Raw genomic sequence first — 19,409 nt, 5'->3', positions numbered from 1 at the left:
GGGGAAGTTCTTAAGGTCCAGATTATAGAACCACGCCTTCGGGTGTTCATCCAGAGATTGAGCGAAAATTTCAGAGAGCATGTCAGCAGGTACTCCCTTCAGTGCTAAGTACCCTTTATAGGCCTTAACATGGTGGACTGGATCTTCGGTGCCCTTGAACTTTGGGATGTCAGTGAGTACCATGTTCGTGGGCAACTTATCCTGAACTGGGACATAGGCCCTAGCATTCTCATAGTGAATGTTCTTCCCCTGGGAGAGTTTCAAACGGTCTTCGATGAACTTGAACCGTTTTTCCAGATCAGTCAGTGGTGGAGGGGAATCTTCACCCAGCTTAGATTCGATTGCATCCATTCGGGTCATCATGAGGTTCACGGCCTCAGTAAGCTTGTTAACAGCATCTTCCATTGCTTGACGTCGGGTTTTTGGCGGCCTTTCTACAAGAAAACCCCGTACTGAGTCAATATTTAAAGTAAGAGCCCCTGCACACTTAAGGACACGACCCCAACTTGACTCAAACAAAGACTCGACTTGAGACTGACTAACCAAAGGTTCGACTCACGGTTGGATTTAGACCTTGATTCATTTTAGACTCGACAAGACGACATGACTCAAGTGGTCATAGCTCGATTCTAAACTGGACTCGGTGTGACTAAACCCGTGATTGGACTAACATGGCCCATAGGTTCGGGTGAAACGCCCTAAATGGCCTAGCTTGGGCGTTTTTGTGGACTATCCTAGACCAAAAGGTCGACCAACATGACTCAAGGCCCAAGAGGTGAGCTTGGGTGACCCAACAAGGTCGTGTTCTAGACTCTTAGAACGAAACACACCCGGCCTAACACGGCCATGACTCGGACACGACTCGACGCATTTCATGCTTGGTTGAGGTTCGAGAAACATTTTGGATTGATTTTGAAAAAAAAGAAGGATTGATTTGAAAATGAGACTTGAAATGGGCAGCATGCCGGCTATAAAGGCTCATTTTGGGCCGAAATTTCTAGTCCTATTTGGGCAGCGTTCCGCGTTTTTAAAACCATGCTATTTTGAAAATAAGTTGTTCAAAAGTTCGGTTTTGAAAAGGACATGGGAATTTTCGAAAAAAAAGACTCGGGAAAGCACATTGCACATTGTCATTCTCATGTTATAAGGATGTATGCTCCTAGACATCTCTAAGTCTCGGCAAGTCTTCTATAAGAAGGTCTATGCCCTCCATCCTTTTCCGGTCTTTTAGAGCAAGGTGTCTTAAGGTAAAGTACCTAGAAGATCGTCCCCACCATCAAGAACCACGCGAGGCGAAGTGGAAGCGAGCAATGTGCAGCTTCCTAGCATAGTGGGACGTCGCCCCCCACGCATCACGAAGAAACGCTGGGACGGCCCGGGCAAGTCCTTAAGGGTTTATGCATGAATCGTAGCACTATGAGTAATGTTTTACTTTCCAACACTTTCTTTTCAAGTTTCACCTCGGAGGAAAAGACCCTAGAAACAAAGTGTAACTAGTCCTCTTTTCCCCAGCGGAGTCGCCAAACTGTGGACAAGGCCCTCGGGAATTGCGTCCGCGGGATCCACACTAGGCATAATCGACTCGAGGTTCTTTCGAATCGAATTAAGACCAATTAGAGTCGCCACCAAGTTTTTTGGGAACTTGGAACCGTTCAAGTCAACTTTACACCTTTCATCGAAAAGCATAAAGCCAATCGACTACGAGTGATTAAAGATAAAGACTTGTACCCTATATCACTCGATTTGAATGACTCTCGTAATCCAATGGTATTTAGACGGATCCACAAACCATAGATCTTGAGTAAGGGGTGAGGGTACGTGTTAGGAAGCCCATAAGGACACCTAACCCCGCCCGTCGATAACGGCCTCTACTAAGTCAAGTGTCGGATTTCAAACAAGGTCATAGCTACTACGATATATGATATGCAAACGTTGTTTTAACCCTATCATGTGACAACAATTTCTATGTCGTTTTAGATGCAACTAAACTAACTTTGTCAAAGTTGTAATTTAGCATGTGGGTTGATTAATCTAACAACATACAAAGTAAAAGCAAACAAGGCTTAAAGGGGAATGGGGGAGCTGTTGGGATCTACCTATTACAAACCAGGCATTTCATGCCGACACAACAATAAATTAAAGATACAACTCGATCTAAATACAATTGCTACATACGGAACCATACACGACACAAAACACGACCATTCGGCCTAGAAACCGTGCACAATGGGGGTGACTCACGGCCTACATGACACACGGCCTTGGGTCACTCCTCGTAATGCGTGCTTTCACTTAATCTTATCGAATTAGACATAGGGCTACGCACCAAAGCATGCATTAGCATAAACCGGGCCATGTTGCTTTAAACAACATGCGGTTTACTACGCACTTACAAGCATTGGGGAACAACCGTCTAACCAAACGAGACTAAGGTTTTTGAAAGAGGTTTTTTTGACTCGATAAAAGAAAACTAACTCGAAAATTACAACTCGATAAACAAACTATAAATTACAAGCTACAAAACAACAAAGAACAAACGATAAACAAGGAAAGGAAAACGAAATAAGAAAGACAAAACACACGGCCAACTCACGGCCCAAACCAACGGCCACCCTCACGGCCAAGACAAGGCCAACCTAGTTCCTAAGTTAGGTTCATTGGTTAGATCGAATGATTGCGAAACGGATTAGAAAACGAGTTAGAAAACAAGTTAGGAAACAGGTTGATCGATTGAGAAGAAACGCGCGAGTGTGTTATTCTACACGGCCTAAAGGGTCCAATTAGGTCAGGTATCATAAGATTAATGCTTACTCGTCGAGTGTCAATAGGAAGGTGCTAATCACGCACTCCTATGCTAGCGAGAAATCAAGTGATAAGAAAGATGTATTCAATTAGGTTATAGAATTGTTAATCGATTTTAAAAGCTATGTCGATGCCACCTAACATGTCTAATTAGGTTATTAAAACGATCGAATGTCATCTAAATACGTCATATATTAACAATCAGAGGTTAAACTAACATACAACGGATCCTAGGGTGTGTCGAATTGGCCGAAATAACAAAGGGGTCAAAAGCGAAGAGCGAAGTTAGAAATTCGTTTTATTTATGCCCTACCTTGAACACGAGGATATGTAAATGAGACGGGGGTGTACGACCGACTGAAGTAGCGGTTTATTTTCCCATCTCAAGTCAACGCGGGTATTCATGGTGGTACTTTAACTCATACTCGGACTAAACTAGTTTCATAGTTAATTAAACGATAAACAAAACGATAAACGAAATAAAACGAACTATAAAAAAACAAACATAAAAAAAAAACGAAATAAAAGGGAGAAGAGGAGGATTTGATGCACCCTCAACCTACATGTATCGTTGACACCGTCTTGGGTCGTAATCGATGGTAGATTTTATCTCGAGAGGCCGTCGTCGACGAAGAAACAAAGCAAACACGCGTTTTTTGACAAATCTGGACAGCAACTTTCAAACGATGATATCTCCCTCGTTTCACGACGAAAATTCGATTTAAAAGATGTTTTGAAAACTAGATAGATAGGAGAACAGGGATCTTAAAGCAACCCCTGCTCGTTTTGAGTTATTGGATTTTAAAAAAAACGAGCACAAACAGAACTGGACAGACAAGAATAAACCGCGAAAACAGAGTGTATAACACTCTGTTTTTCGAGGGATTTCGTGTACTCTCAAGGGCAATTTGGCTCGTAAATATTTGTCTAATGTGTAGATGGATGTTATGTGGTTAATTAGGAACAAGAAAATCGAATTTTGATGGAGGTTTGATAGAGGAACGAGTTGCTTTTCGAGGAGGACACACAAACAGTTTCAGTTTGTGTGTCGGTTTTGTTTAGGGTTTTTGGGAGGCAATTAGGGTTTGTTTCTGAGGTTTTAAGCTTGTGGGTGATGGTTGGATGTATGTAGAACTTCGAGGAATGAGTGTATGGTGAAGGGGTGGTATTTATAAGGAGTTAAAGTAGGTTAAAAGAGAGGGAGAGGCAATCGGGCTTCATCACGTATGGCTGCTGTCCAGCAGTTTTTGTGAGGGTTTGAGAGGGGTTTTCTTGGTGATTAAGCTAGGATAATATGGGTAGGATACTAGGGTATGGGTTAGGGTTAATGGATACGGGTTTTGTTAGTGTTTGGAGCGGGTTTTGGGCTTGGGAATTGGCACGCAAAAAACAAAATTTGTTTGTTGCGGGCTGTTTGTGAGGTGTTTGGGGATGGAATTTGGGCCGTGGATAGGGGGTTCGAACAAGGGTGGATGGGTAGAGGCTTAGGTTGGTTAGTATACTCGAGATTCGTGCCAATTCGTAAAGGAAACGGGCTCAAAAACCGAGCTAAAAACGAGCTCAAAAAACATGTTTAAAAACGAGTTTTCTTCGCTTTTAAAATCGATTTTTCAAATCAATTAACACATTAAAATAAATGATTTTTCAAATCAAATATATTCATAAAATGATTTTTCAAATCAATTATTTATTTTATTTTCGACAAAATAAACTTGGGAAAATAAATTCAAAATAAAATAAAATAAGTTGAATTCACCTAAAAAAAGCCATAATTTAAATATCATTTAAATTAATAAAATGAACTCACTTAAAAAAACATTAATTTAAATATCATTTAAATTAATAAAATACTTCATCGACGACGCCCATTCTACATCGTAAAACGAACCCAAATAATGACAATGACAACTAAAGAATACACGTGTCCTATCATCATCGGGTGTTTGTCGGGTTCTCTATAAATTCCAATATCAACGGATACGGGTATCTACAGTGATATTGGTGCATTTAAGCTCTCCCATCCCCAACCTTTTACTCACCGAGTACGACATGACACTCACACTAGCCCCTAGATCACATAAGGCTTTGTTGATCGTTGTGTCGCCAATGGTACACGGTATTGAGAAGCTTCCCGGATCCTTTAACTTTGGAGGTGAACTCCCTTGAAGTATTGCACTACTCACCTTAGTGAAGGCGATAGTCTCAAGCTTCCGGATCGACTTCTTCTTTGTGAGGATATCTTTCATGTATTTCGCATAGGTAAGACGTGATTGATTAATTCCGTGAAAGGAATTGAGACTTCCAAATTCTTCACAATTTCCATGAACTTTCCAAGTTGATCATCAAATTTGGGCTTGGCTTGACGACTTGGAAAAGGGAGTCTAATCACAATGGGCTCCTTCTCCTTGGCCTTGTCTTCATTTTTCTTTGAACTTTCTTCTTTTGATGATTCTCCATCTTTGGAGCTTTGCACAATTTCTTCCTTTTCACTAGCTTCCACAACTTCATCCTAAACTTGCTTCTTCGGTGCTTCATACCTTGTACCACTTCTCAAGTGAATGGCACTAACCGTTTCATGTCTAGGGGGATTACTTTGAGGTGATAATTGCCCCTTTTGTCTTTGTGAGCTTGAAGATGCTAGTTGAGTCAATTGTGTTTCCAACATCTTGGTGTGAGCTAGAATGTTGTTGATGGTGGTTTCCTTTTCTTGGCTATCTTTTTGCATTTGAGTGAAAAATTCTTGTTGATTCTTTTGCATTTGGAGGACCGCTTTTTGGACATCGAAACCTTGGTCATTTTGGTGATTGTATGGATTTTGATTTTGGTAACCTTGGTTTTGATTGTAAAAGGGTCTTTGATTTTGGTTTCTCATGGGTGGTGGAGTGTATGTTGTTTGAGGGTTTAGAACATTTTGGCTTTTGTATGAGAGATTTGGACGGAATTTGGTGTTTTCATTGTAAAAGTTGGAATAAGGGGTACCACTCTTGTATGCTTGGAAAGCATTCACTTGTTCATTTGTTCCCCTACATTCACCTTGGTCATGTCCCAAAGTTCCACAATTCTCACATATCCCACTTGGGATTGATGAGGATGCCGTCATGGCATTAACATGATGCTTTGATGATTTTGAGTTTTCCTCAAGTCTAGCCATAGCTTGTTCAAACTTCAAGTTGATTGTGTCAATGTGAGCACTAAGTTGAGCACCCAATTGAGTAACGGAGTCCACTTCATGCTTTCCTCCTCTAGTAGCCTTGCGAGGTCTACTATATTGTGAGTTATGGACCGCCATTTCCTCAATCTTGTTCCATGTTTGATTGTCATCAACTTCGGTGAACATTCCATTTGATCCCATATTGAGAATGTTCCTAGAATCTTCATATAAACCATTCCAAAATTGTTGTACCAAAAACCATTCGCTAAGTCCATGGTGAGGACATGAGCGACAAATTCCCTTAAACCGCTCCCAAGCTTCATACAAAGACTCTTCATCCCTTTGCTTAAAACCCGTAATTTGAGCTCTTAGCATGTTAGTCTTTTCCGGTGGGTAGAATTTTTTGTAGAAAGCTAGAGCCAACTTCTTCCAAGAATCTATTCCAAGGGTGGCCTTATCAAGGCTCTTCAACCATTGCTTCGCGGTGCCGATTAAGGAAAAAGGAAATAAGACCCATCTAATTTGGTCTTGAGTCACGCCCGTTTGAGAGATTGCATCACAATAGTCGCAAAAGGTTTCCATATGAGAATGAGGGTCCTCACTAGGCATCTCCCCAAATTGGCTCCTCTCAACTAATTGGATGAAGGCGGACTTGGCAATAAAATTTCCGGTTAGATGTTGCGGTGTAGGAGTACCATTTGGTAGATTCTCCTCGGTGGGTACGGAGTGTGACGAGAATTTAGGCATTGTAGGTGGATTTTGTGGGGTATTGTGTAATGGGTTCTCTTCTCCTTCTATTGCGAAAGGATTGACAAACTCACTAGTGGGTTGAACAACTTCACTAATACCTCTTAAATTCCTCCTAACAAGTCTCCTATTGTTCGTCAAGGTTCTTTCGATTTCACGATCAAAAGGTAACAAATCACCTTGTAACCTTCTAGACATGCAAAATATCAAACAACTCGAAAACAATTAGAACAAACCTTGAGGAGTTTTACTTCCCCAAGGTGAAGAAAGACACAACTAATAACAATAAAAAGAAATCTAAATCAAGTAAACACCGTCCCCGGCAACGGCGCCATTTTTGATGCGAAATCCGTTTCGTGTTCACAAATTAAGATGTGGTCGTTGGGTCACGGTCGAATCAAAACACAATTTATAGCTTCACAAACAACTCTAAAATTAGTAAAGAGGCAAGTAAAGGTCGGATCCCAAGGGACGGGTATTGAAATGAGATTTCTATTGCAACTAGTGGTGTCTAAGGGGTGTCACAAATTGGGTTGATGTAGAAGGTCACTAAACTAAAATAGCAATGAAAATAGACAAGCAAGATGAATTAAAGGGGTGTAAACAATTGATTAAAGGCACTAGGGTGTCATGGGATCATAGGGGAATCATGGGATATGATCATACAAACATGTTCTCAAATTATAAGCAAGCAATTATTGTTGTGATGGATTGAGTTGGGTTATATCTTACAATCCTAGGAAAGTTTGCGTCCCGGAGCCGAATCGATTATATTTTAAAACACCTACAAGTCGACTTAATCTTCCCTACTCAACAACATGCATGGTCTAGTGAGACTCGAGTTGGGTTATGTCTTACAAGTCTCATTGAAAAGATAGAAGATGATAGTAAATGCAAGGATTCATAGGCTTAGCATTTCATCAAATATAACATGTGCATGAGTTGAGATCAAAACAAGCAAGTAAATAAAACATGAAAGCATATTAATTTAAGCATGAATCATTCCCCATGTTGGTTTCCCCTAATCACCCATTAACCCTAGCTAAGAGACTACTCACTCATTATCATGTTGATCATGCTAGCAAGGTTGTCAATCATACCAACAATATGAAACATGATGAATAAATGAAAGTAATTAACAATAATTAAAAAGGGATTAAGAGATTATACCTACTAATGATTCCAATAATAAAGCAAAGATAAAATAAGTACTTGAATGCTTGATTGAGAGGTTGTCAATCTCCCAACAATAACCCAAATAATCTTCAATTACCCAAAATAAAGGATGAACAAAAGAGAGATTAAAGAACTAAAACTTGGATTAAAACTTGATTAATACTTGATTACAATATTAAAGAGAGATTTGATTGATATTAACTACACTAATTATTGATAAGAAGAACATGCTCCTCTAATTAGACTAATGGGGTATTTATAGTGGAAATTAGGGAGGATGCATTAGGGTTAACTAAGGGCTAAACTAGTAATTACACTTTTTAGATTGAGCAAGGAGGAGCCGGTATTTTTCGAGAGAAGGGCTTCTTTCTTCGTAGCTTGGAGAAGACATTCGTCTTTGGAGCCGAATCCGGGCGGAATAAGGTCGGGACGGGCGGATTCTGGCGTTGGAATCCGAGCGGATTCAAGGGAATCCGGTCGGATTGTGGAGGTGGAATCCGAGCGGATTCTAGCAAAGCCGCACGGATTGTGCAGCTGCGGGACGGACGGATTGGTGACAATCCGCTCGGATTGTCACTCAGCAACATATCTTCTTCTTTTCTTCCCTTTTTTTCATAAATTCCTTGGGGATTTCCTTGGGGACTCAAGGATCCTTTCTCAACTTTGCTCTTCTACTATAATATGTACAAAGGCCTTCTAATCTTGTCTCTCCTTGATGCTTGGTCATTGAATTCGATCAATTTAGTCTCGTTTTGCCATGAAAATGCAAGATTCTTACTCCTTTCCTACCAAGGGATCAAAATCTCAAAGAATATGCAAAACAAAGAACTAAAGATAAGAAATGACCCAAATATGCACTAAGAAGCATGGGAACAAGGCTAATTCGGGGGCTAAATATGCGCTAATTATGGTCACATCAGGAGGTAAAGCGTCAAGCTAGAACCTAAACAAGACCATTTAAAACTATCGAATTCTCAACTGACTAGAAATCGAACACAAGTGCCCTTCTTTGGCACAAATCTCACTACCCAATACACTATCTCTTTAAAAGATATGAATAAAACGGAGGAGCAAGACCGTCACAAGATAGAGATAAGCACAAACGATCTCCTTATTTTTCAAACTCAACTCAACATCTTTTTTTCCTTTTTCCTTCTTCCTGTATTCAAGTCTTTCTTTTTTTTTTTTTCTTTTTTTTTTTTTCATTTTTCTTTTTCCACGTCTCTTTTCTCATTTTCTTTCCACGTTCTTCCTTTTTCTACCAACTCCGTACAAATAAGGAATGAGCCAAACTCGCATCAATGAACGATATACCACAAGAATTATACTAAACTAGCTTGACTGACAGGCTAAATTTGGGTGTAGCTAATGGGTCAAAAAGGCTATATTTGGCTAATGTGGAGCAAAATGGATGAAAATTAAAGAAAGGGAAATTGTAAGCACCTCCCTGCATGTGACACCGACCACAAACCCGAATGTCTGCAAGTGACAAGCAATCGAATTTCTTTTTTTTTTTGGTAAAATGTGAGTGTATTATATATATATAAAAAAGAGTTTCAAATACAAAATAAGGCCTAAACCTTTCCAATGGTTAAAGGAAATTCAAGCGCCATAGCCAATCTAACTCTTGTGTATTCAACTTCCTCTTATCCCGTTCTTTTATCCTCCTCTTCATATCATCATTGATCAGCAATGCGGTACGACTAGGCCTCAGTACCAGCTGCTCTATACGACTCTTGTTTATCTGCTGCCACACATGATACATGGCACTCAACACCATAGCATTCTTTACCTTCCTCTGCGTTTTCAGGCCAGTGTTATGAATGCACCAGTGCAGGACATCAAGAATCAGGAAGTTTTAAGCCAGAAATTTTCATCAGTTCTTGTATTACCCGTCTGCTAAAGGCACATTCACAAAATAAATGTTCCTGTGTCTCTTCTGCCTGACCACATAAGAAACACATTCCATCCACATTCATCCCAAATCCTTTCAGTCTACTATTAGTATGCAGGGATTTGTGAGCTATAAGCCATCCCATGAACCTGTGTTTAGGTAGATTCCAACTGTCCCAAATTTCATTATGCCAGTCTTCCTTAGTCCTTGCTCCTCTAAGTCATTCATAGCAACCAGCAGGAGTGTAACCAGTATGCTGGACCTGCCATACCCCCTGACTGTAGCCATTGGCAATCACCTGCTTCACCTTGCAAATCCTCCTCCACACCCAGCTGGAGTTGCTAGTAGCTGTGTACTCCTGCCAGGAACTCCCCTTTAAGTAATTTGCATTCACCCATTGGACCCATAACGACTCCTTCTTAGTTGCAATCCAATCCACAAGTCTACCAACCATAGCAATCGAATTTCATAAATGTGCAAAAGTGATGAACATGTTATGCAAGGAGTATACTACTCACGATCCTACATGAAACTCGTCATAAATGACACCAGTTTATACGGCTCTAGTTCCTTAGAATTTATAAGTAGTTTGCCAAACTTTTCAGGTCAAGTCTATTTGTTCAGCTAAATTTTAACATTAACTCGTAGATTATGCAATAAGACAAAGCTAAAAGATATTAATTTTTACAAGGCTTAAGTAAAAGGGCAAAAAGTAGTGCAATTTCATCATTGAAATCTACCGTTCCGACTCAACCTACATGCTAAAATAAACGTGAATTTTTTTTTTGATTTTTATAAATTTTTTATTTTTTTTATGAGATTTTTGAATTTTATAAAAATAAACAATGCATACAGAAATTAAACGTGATAACAGAAATGCAATAAAAACATAAATACAAACACAGATATGGATGAATAACCTCCCCAAACCAAACCATACAATGCCTTCATTGTACTCAAAAATAGGGAAAGGAAATGCAAACTAAAAAGGAGAGAGTAGAGATGCGGAAAACTCACAAGAATACGCGAAGTAGGGACCTCCCCAAACCAGCCAGCAACATAGGAGGTCACTAAATAGCTCCATCAGCGTCACAGGAAGCGAATCCAGCCAACTTACTCGATAGCACTCGATCGAGAGGATTTAGTACTCAATCGAGAAGACCAATTATTAAACACACAATAAAAACTCAAATGTTCGAAAAACAACTAAAAAGCTTAAACTCCGGGCAGGGGCGGACGCAGGAATTTTTAGTAAGGGGGGCACCCAAAAAAAAAATTAATCTGATAAATAAATATTTTCGATTTTTCCCCTTAAACTAATGTTGAATAAAGTAAAAGTGAAAAGTAATTGATCCGGGGTTATTTTGTAATCTGATAAATAATATGTTATTTTGAATTTAAAATAAATGTAGTTATAGTCTAGGTAGCACAGACACTTCTCCTAATCGGCCTTCCCGTGTCGGACTCCCGTGTCGGACACGACACTCGTCGGACCAGGGGCGTCTTGTCACAAACGGAGGCCCGGGATACCGCCAAAAAAAATAAGGCCCTAAATATGAATGTACAAGTGTACTATACTTCGATGTTTATATTGAATTTCATCAATAAAGCTTATAAATTCGGGGTCCAAAATCGGAGGCCCGGTTTCTCCGCCCGTGGTTGCATAGGATCTTAGACGCCCCTGCGTCAGACACACGTGAAAACATGTCGGACACTTGTAAACTTTCATCTTTTATTTGGGTACGTGTCCGACACGTGTCCATGGTATTTTGAGCCGTGTCCATGGTATTTGGACACACCTCCAAACGGAATCAAGTTGAATTTATGGTAAATGGCGTGAATTGTTATATGGTTGAATTTGGCGGAGAAATAAGTTGAATTGTGAAAGATCATAGATCCATATTAGACTCTCTAATAAAAATTAAATTTTCTCATAATTTATCATTTAGGTGATCTATGTAACATGCATGCAAATATAAAAGCATAAAAATGAAAGTTTAAGGAAAAACAATTTCCATACATTGATTTTATGGTAAAATGGGCACAAACTAGTTCACCTTACTAGTTTGTTCTTGAACTTATAACAAATGGATGATCCTCCTTATAAATCTTCAAAGAGAAGATCTCCTTCAAGATGCACCCAAGAACTTAACCCAAAAATAATAACAAGTATTTAACTAGAAACTTGTTAAAATTATACCCTTGATAATATTTTAATATTACTAACTCTCTTAGTAAATACTAGTATAGATCTCGCGCGAATGCGCGGTTATTTAGATAGAAATATTAAAGAAAATAACAATTATTCAACTGACATTTAACTTAATTTGAAATTTAATTGTAAAATTTATAGTTATTATGTTTTGCATTAATCAGTGGAAAATGGAAAGTTTGGTATAATCCATTTAACTTAATTTGAAATTTAATTATAAAATTTATGATATAATGAAAGCCCAATAACATATTTGATATAATAAAAGCTCAATTACAGATATGATATAATGAAAGTCCATAGCCAAATTGATTTAAGCGGGAAAATTTAGGAGATCTCTTATTCTTTTAGTATAAGGGGGATTAATTTGTATACTAACAATCTTAGTAAAGATGTATATTATTTTAGAGAGAGGAAGACCAAATAAAGATATCACATGCAAAGTGTACAAGTGAACACACTAGAAAAATGAACAACAATTTGGTCTATAAAGAAGGGGGGGGGGGGGGGGGAAGGGTGGAGTGTGTGTGAGGTGGAGTGTTCAATTTGTCTTATATTTTTAATCTTACATCACATGCAAAATCTATATAAGATAACTTATGGTAGTATATAAAGTAAGGTGAAATGATTATGTTTCTAATCATCCACTACTCTATTTTACACGGTCCACTTGTCCATTTACGGGTCCATATTGGTTCTTATATTTGTCGCACAAATACGTGTAATTTTATTTTAAACATCGTTTCATGTTTAAATACTTCCATAATTAAATCGTCCAAATCACTCCGTAAATATACGTGTATCACTACACATATTATTTACGTACTAATATTAATCACATTAATCAATTAGTACAATTTTAGTGAATTAACAATTAATTAACTAAAACCCGTCTCCCAAAATTTATTATTTAATTATCACATAATTAAATAATAACTGCCGTGCCTCGAGTTCGCAACTCAAAATCTCTCTAAAAATAATCGACTAACCTTTTAGTCTATAAATCAAGGGACTAAATAAATTGTATCTGATACAATTAATTAGTTGTCAATTGGGGTTCGTTCCTTTAGTTGTGACCGAAAGGGGTCAGTTGATCACCGTCGTCTCACGACAATAACGTCAAACTCTAGTCAGCCAACCGTTATCGATTTACGTTAATCAACTGACGAGGATCAAATAATTAAATATCTGATGATATTCCATTAATGAGATTTATTATGTAAACGCACTATTGTGGAGGACACTAACTCCAACAATCTCCCACTTGTCCGACACAAGGTGTGCGCTACCAATTCTCTTGTCCGTTTTAATCTCCCACTCAATGCAAGGTGTCTTTCAGGTCGCACTTGCACACGAACATATCGCGAGTGGTTTTCTCGATCGGGAGTGTGACTACCTGACCGGAAAAATCTCTCACAGATTACTTTCGAGCGTGGCCACGCATTTGTAGTCATTAACTCCTCGAGTGGCCTTGAGATATAGTTACCCAACGTGGGTGGACAATTCTTGTATGCCCTATCTATCTTTTTGCACAATACAGCTCACCATGACCTAGTAAATGCCCATTTGGCCTCTTTCCACGGCACGACCTAGGACAAAAACCAAAGTCACTCGGAAACTGCACTTGCTCAGATAATAGTCTCCAGTCAAAAGAATCGACTCATTAGAACATCTTAGAGATGTTAGAAATCTATATCTCATTATACTCAACATATTCAAATATGTTATAATTAATTTAGTCATAAAATTAATTCGTGATCTTATGCATGCAAACTTAAATTAAAAAGGGAAGAAATCATCAACCCTTACTATGTTAATTTCGGATTTTGGGCACAAGTAAGATCTCCTTCTTACTTGTTCTTGAGCTTTTCTTATATGGATGAACAAGGATTCAAGCTAGAATCCCTCCCAAATGTGAATACCCAAGGAAATCTCTTAATAACTAATATTATTTTGTACTAGAAATAATATAAGTCTTACTATAAAATTGACACAAAAATAATATTTTGTACTCTTGAAAATTTTCGGTCAAGAGAGTAGGATTTGAGAGATTTTATTTCTCTAAAATTTCTTCACAAGATAGAGAATGGAGTATATTTCTTACACTAGAAAAATAATGTTGAAGAAGTGAATAATTAGAGAAAAGGCCTTGGCCTTTTCTATGTATAAACCGGTTGGGGGGAGGGGAGATAGCCAATGCATGAGGCCAACTTTCTTCCCAAGAACAACTAGGCATGCAAGGCTATATTAGGTTGTAATAATTATGTTTTACACTTAAAATAAAAACACAATATAAACCTTATACTCCCTCCATATTTTCGGCACATTTAACATAAAATGGATGGTCCATTTTATTTTGTCATTTGTCAATTGTGACATATGAGACATGTTACTTGACATGTGAATTTGTAATGTATTTTTAACATATTAAAAATCAACATACTCATAAAATATGTCATATACAAAATCGACTTAGTAATTCGTAATTACTTGTGCCAAAATGGTTTATCAAATTATAAATTACAACGTCTTGTATTTATAATAAATTATTCATTCAATTTCAAATTTAATTGTTTCGTAAACAATAATTTTATCCAAGTAATAAAACAATTCGATTACTTAGACCGTATCTAATTTAATCGAATTATAATAAGACACGTTAATCTTACTCACAAATCATCCGTCAATTTTAAGCAATTTAATTAACTCGTATCGGCATACGATTAATTAAATAATCAATTAAGAGTATTTCCCTATAGGTATGACCTAAGGGGATCAACTGATCACCACCGTCGCACGACAGAATAATGTCAAACTCTAGATGACCAATCATTACCGATATGTGTGGACCAGTTGACTGTAAAATATTACATCCCACATGTATTCTTAAAATGAGATTTAAACATGTGATCATTATGATCGACAGTTGTGATCGCATTATTGTCGGAGGACACATATTCCAACAAGAGATCCCCGCCACGACCAATTATTATATATCCATAATCTAAAGAAAATCTGGTACTCGTCTCAATCCCATAGCGACGACATGACCATCATGCTTAGCCTTTGATAAAGGCTTGGTTAAAGGATCATCAATATTTTCATCTGTCCCAACCTTACAAATGTCAATTTCCTTCCTTTCCACATAATCTCTAATTACATGGTATTTCCTTTCAATGTGTCTAGATTTGTTACTAGACTTCAGCTCTTTGGCTTGAAAAATAGCTCCATTGTTATCACAATATAGAGTGATAGGATCTTTGGCGGAATGGATTACTCCTAGTCCCTCCATGAATTGCCTAATCCAAACAGCTTCCTTCGCAGCCTCAGACGCTGCAAGGTACTCAGCCTCTGTTGTAGAATCCACGGTAACGCTTTGCTTGAAGCTCTTCCAGCAATCAGCTCCTCCATTTAGCATAAACACATAGCCGGATTGGGATTTCATGCCATCCCGATCGGTTTGGAAACTTGCGTCCGTGTAACCTCTTACACGCAACTCTGTGTCTCCTCTAAACACTAAGAACGAATCATTAGTCCTTCTCAAGTACTTAAGGATGTTCTTTACGGCTATCCAGTGACTCTCACCAGGATTGGCTTGATAACGACTTGTCATGCTCAAGGCATACGCAACGTCAGGACGAGTGCAAATCATAGCATTCATGATAGACCCAACAACGGAAGCATAAGGGACGGTCTTCATGTGTTCAATCTTCTTAGGGGTAGAGGGAGACTGTAACTTGCTCAAAGTAATCCTTTGGCCCATAGGTAGAAATCCTCTCTTGGAGTCTTTCATATTGAACTGATCAAGAACTTTGTCAATATAAGCTTCTTGACTCAATGCTAGTATCCTTTTGGACCTATCCCTATAGATCCGGATACCCAAGATTCGTTGTGCCTCTCCCAAGTCCTTAATTTGGAAGTGTTTCCCTAGCCACTCCTTAATGGAAGTGAGTGATGGAATATCATTCCCAATGAGCAATATGTCATCCACATATAGGACAAGGAATGCAACCTTACTCCCACCAAACTTCATGTATAAACACGGTTCTTCAACACTTCTAGTGAAACCGTATTGTTTAATAACATGATCAAAGCGATGATTCCAACTCCTAGATGCTTGCTTAAGACCATAAATGGACTTCTTGAGCTTACACACCTTCTTAGGGTTAGATGTATTCACAAAACCTTCAGGTTGTATCATGTACACCTCTTCTTCTAGAATCTTATTCAAGAAGGCGGTTTTGACATCCATTTGCCAAATCTCATAATCATGAAATGCGGCAACCGCTAAGATTATCCTAATGGACCTAAGCATAGCGACTGGAGCGAAGGTTTCATCATAGTGTAAACCATGAACTTGGGTGAAACCTTTTGCCACCAATCTAGCTTTGTAAACATCCACATGTTTATCCACGCCGAGCTTAATTTTATATATCCATTTACACTGAAGAGGTCGCACTCCTTCAGGTAAATCCACCAAGTCCCATACTTGTCTCTCGTACATGGAATCCATTTCGGACCGCATGGCTTCTAGCCAAAGCGAGGAGTCGGGACTAGACATGGCCGATTTGTAGGTAGTGGGTTCATCACTTTCAAAAAGTAACAAAACACCATCCTCTTTGATGTTACCAAGGTAGCGATCTGGTGGATTAGAAATCCTACTTGACTTTCTAGGAACAATTACCGTTTCAGAGGAAGACGGAATGCTATCCTCCACGTTCTCCTCTACCTCATTCTCGGTTTGTGGCTCTCGAACTTCTTCAAGTTCAAATTTTCTCCCACTTTGTTTCCTAGAAATAAACCCCTTTTCTAGGAAGACAACATCTCGAGCCACAAACACTTTGTTCTCGTGTTTATTGTGGAAGTAATAGCCACGTGTTTCCCTTGGATATCCTACAACAAGACATTTTTAAGACATGGGTGCAAGCTTATTGTCAGACTTGATTTTAACGTACGCTTCGCAACCCCAAATACGCATGAATGACAAATGTTGGACTTTCCCTGTCCATATCTCATATGGAGTCTTATCGGCTGCTTTAGTCGGGCTTCGATTTAGTGAAAATACTGCAGACAAGAGGGCAAAACCCCAAAATGAACTAGGAAGCTCAGTTAGACCCATCATAGACCGAACCATATCAAGTAAAGTTCGGTTTCTCCTTTCGGCCACACCATTTAATTGCGGTGTGCCAGGAGGAGTCCATTATGATACTATACCACAATCTTTTAGGTGTGAATCAAATTCAATATTTAGATACTCACCACCACGGTCGGACCGTAGGATCTTAATCTTTTTATCCAATTGGTTATCTACTTCATTTTGAAACTCTTTGAACTTGTCAAAAACTTCACTCTTGTTCTTCATTAAGTAGACATACCCATATCTACTTAAGTCATCAGTAAAAGTAATGAAGTAGTGAAAACCTCCTCTAGCGGTGATGGTTAATGGTCCACACACATCCGTATGTATGAGGGCCAAAACCTTACTAGCTTGTGTCCCTTTTCCCGCAAAAGGTGCACGAGTCATCTTGCCTAGAACGCAAGACTCGCATGTACCATAAGATTCAAAACCAAATGGTTTGAGCACTTTTGATGAAGCAAGTCTCTTATTGCGTCTTTCGTTTATGTGGCCTAAACGACAATGCCAAAGGTAGGATTCATTTGGATCACCCGTTTTGAGCTTTTTAGTTTCCACATGATAAACGTCATTAACATCATTTAAAACATAAATGCCTCCAATTGAAATGGTCTTTCCATAAACCACATCATTAAAAGAAAAAGTACAACACTTGTCCTTAATCATAAAACAAAAGCCTTCCGCGTGTAACGCGTAAATGGAGATGATGTTCTTAGTTAAAGTTGATACAAAATAACACTTATTTAAATACAACTCTAAACCACTAGCTAAAGTGAGCACATAGGTCCCCACGGAAACGGCAGCTACTCGAGCTCCATTGCCCATGCGGAGATCCAAATCACCTTTTGCTAGTGCTTGCACGTCCCTTAAACCCTGCAAATAATTACAAAGGTGAGAGCCACATCCGGTATCAAGTACCCAAATGGAAGTACAAGCATAATTAAAATCTATCACATAGAGAGAGGAAATCATACCAATAGGCGTCACACGCCCTTCCTTGAGATCCTCCAAGTATTTGGGACAACTCCTCCTATAATGCCCCTTCCCATTACAATGGAAACATTCGGCCTCGGAGAGTTTGACACTTTTTGCCTTGGGATTGCCATTCTCAACTTCCTTCCCTTTACCTTGTCATGTTTCTTTGACAATTTCTTGAATTGGGACTTTTCCTTCCCTTTTCCTTTCTTGACTCCAAGGGACATCTTCTTTAACTTCATGGTTAAAACATCTCTTTTTTCACTCCCACTAGCTTCCATATCCCTCTCCGCTTGGGTGAGGAGTGCATGAATTTCATGGTAACTCTTATCCATGTCATTCATGTTGTAGTTTACCCTAAAGTGGAGAAACTTGGTGGGGAGTGAGTAGAGGATACGATCCACCACAAGAGTCTTAGGAATCTTACACCCTAAACGCTCTAGGATTTCAACATATTCGACCATTATGAGTACATGGGGACCAACCTTTTGGCCCCTCTCAAGCTTAGCTTCAAAGAAGCGTGCTGCCGCATCTTATTGGCGGACTTTAGGTGTTTGTGAAAACATAGTGATCATACGAGTGAATATATCGTACGCATTAAAAGAAATGCATGATAGCTTGGGCTTTGGAGACATTGACCATATCAACACATTCTTGATATCATTCGACATCCTCACATGGTTATCGTAGGCGGTCGGCACCGCCGATGAAGCCCTTGCACCGGGCTAGATAGGAGGAGCATCGGTCAAGTAAGTGAGCACATTGTCAGACAACGCGGCACTTTTGATGTTGGATTCCCATTCAAGAAAGTTACTACCGTCATCTTTTAAGATACATTTGTCCATTACGGACCTTAGCCATGAATCTTTGCCTAGTGAAGTAGTCGATGGAGTTGATGAAGTTGCCATTGCGAATTAAAATGCTACAACAAAAAGGAAAAATCAACATCCATTGTTTAAAAAAATTTACTTGTGAAAACATGTTTAACAAGTTTTAGCATTTATATAATGATCTCCCAGTAAATTATATAAATGATTCCAAGACCCAAATATTAAACAAAAATGAGCATCGCTTGGGCGAAATATCCCATAATTGTGTAAATTCGGTAAGCCACGTTGACTAATTCTACCTCTAGAACTCTTGGTCGCCGAATTTCCTTAAATCCATCTACTAGCCCCGGAACACAAGACCGTCTTATATCCCGTTGAGTACAACCAGTTTTAGCGTGTGATAACCATTTACCACCCTACTTACCCAAGGTAAAAAGAGAACACCCCGCTTGGGCGAGCGTGGCTCTAATGAACAAGAGATTCATAGG

At 38.9% G+C, this 19,409-nt stretch overlaps 1 non-coding gene across 1 annotated transcript; it reads left to right on the top strand.

Moving 5' to 3' along the window:
• The first annotated feature begins 6,221 nt into the window (after nucleotides 1–6,221).
• LOC141644512 (small nucleolar RNA R71) lies at nucleotides 6,222–6,328 on the top strand. The gene has a single exon (XR_012544127.1). It is a non-coding gene; the product is annotated as a small nucleolar RNA R71 (small nucleolar RNA).
• The last annotated feature ends 13,081 nt before the right edge of the window (nucleotides 6,329–19,409 follow it).

This window comes from Silene latifolia, chromosome 2 (assembly GCF_048544455.1).
Source record: "Silene latifolia isolate original U9 population chromosome 2, ASM4854445v1, whole genome shotgun sequence".
In the NCBI taxonomy this organism is placed as follows: Eukaryota; Viridiplantae; Streptophyta; class Magnoliopsida; order Caryophyllales; family Caryophyllaceae; genus Silene; species Silene latifolia.
The sequence above is the reverse complement of the archived record's forward strand: the minus strand, read 5'-3'. Positions and strand labels throughout refer to the sequence as shown.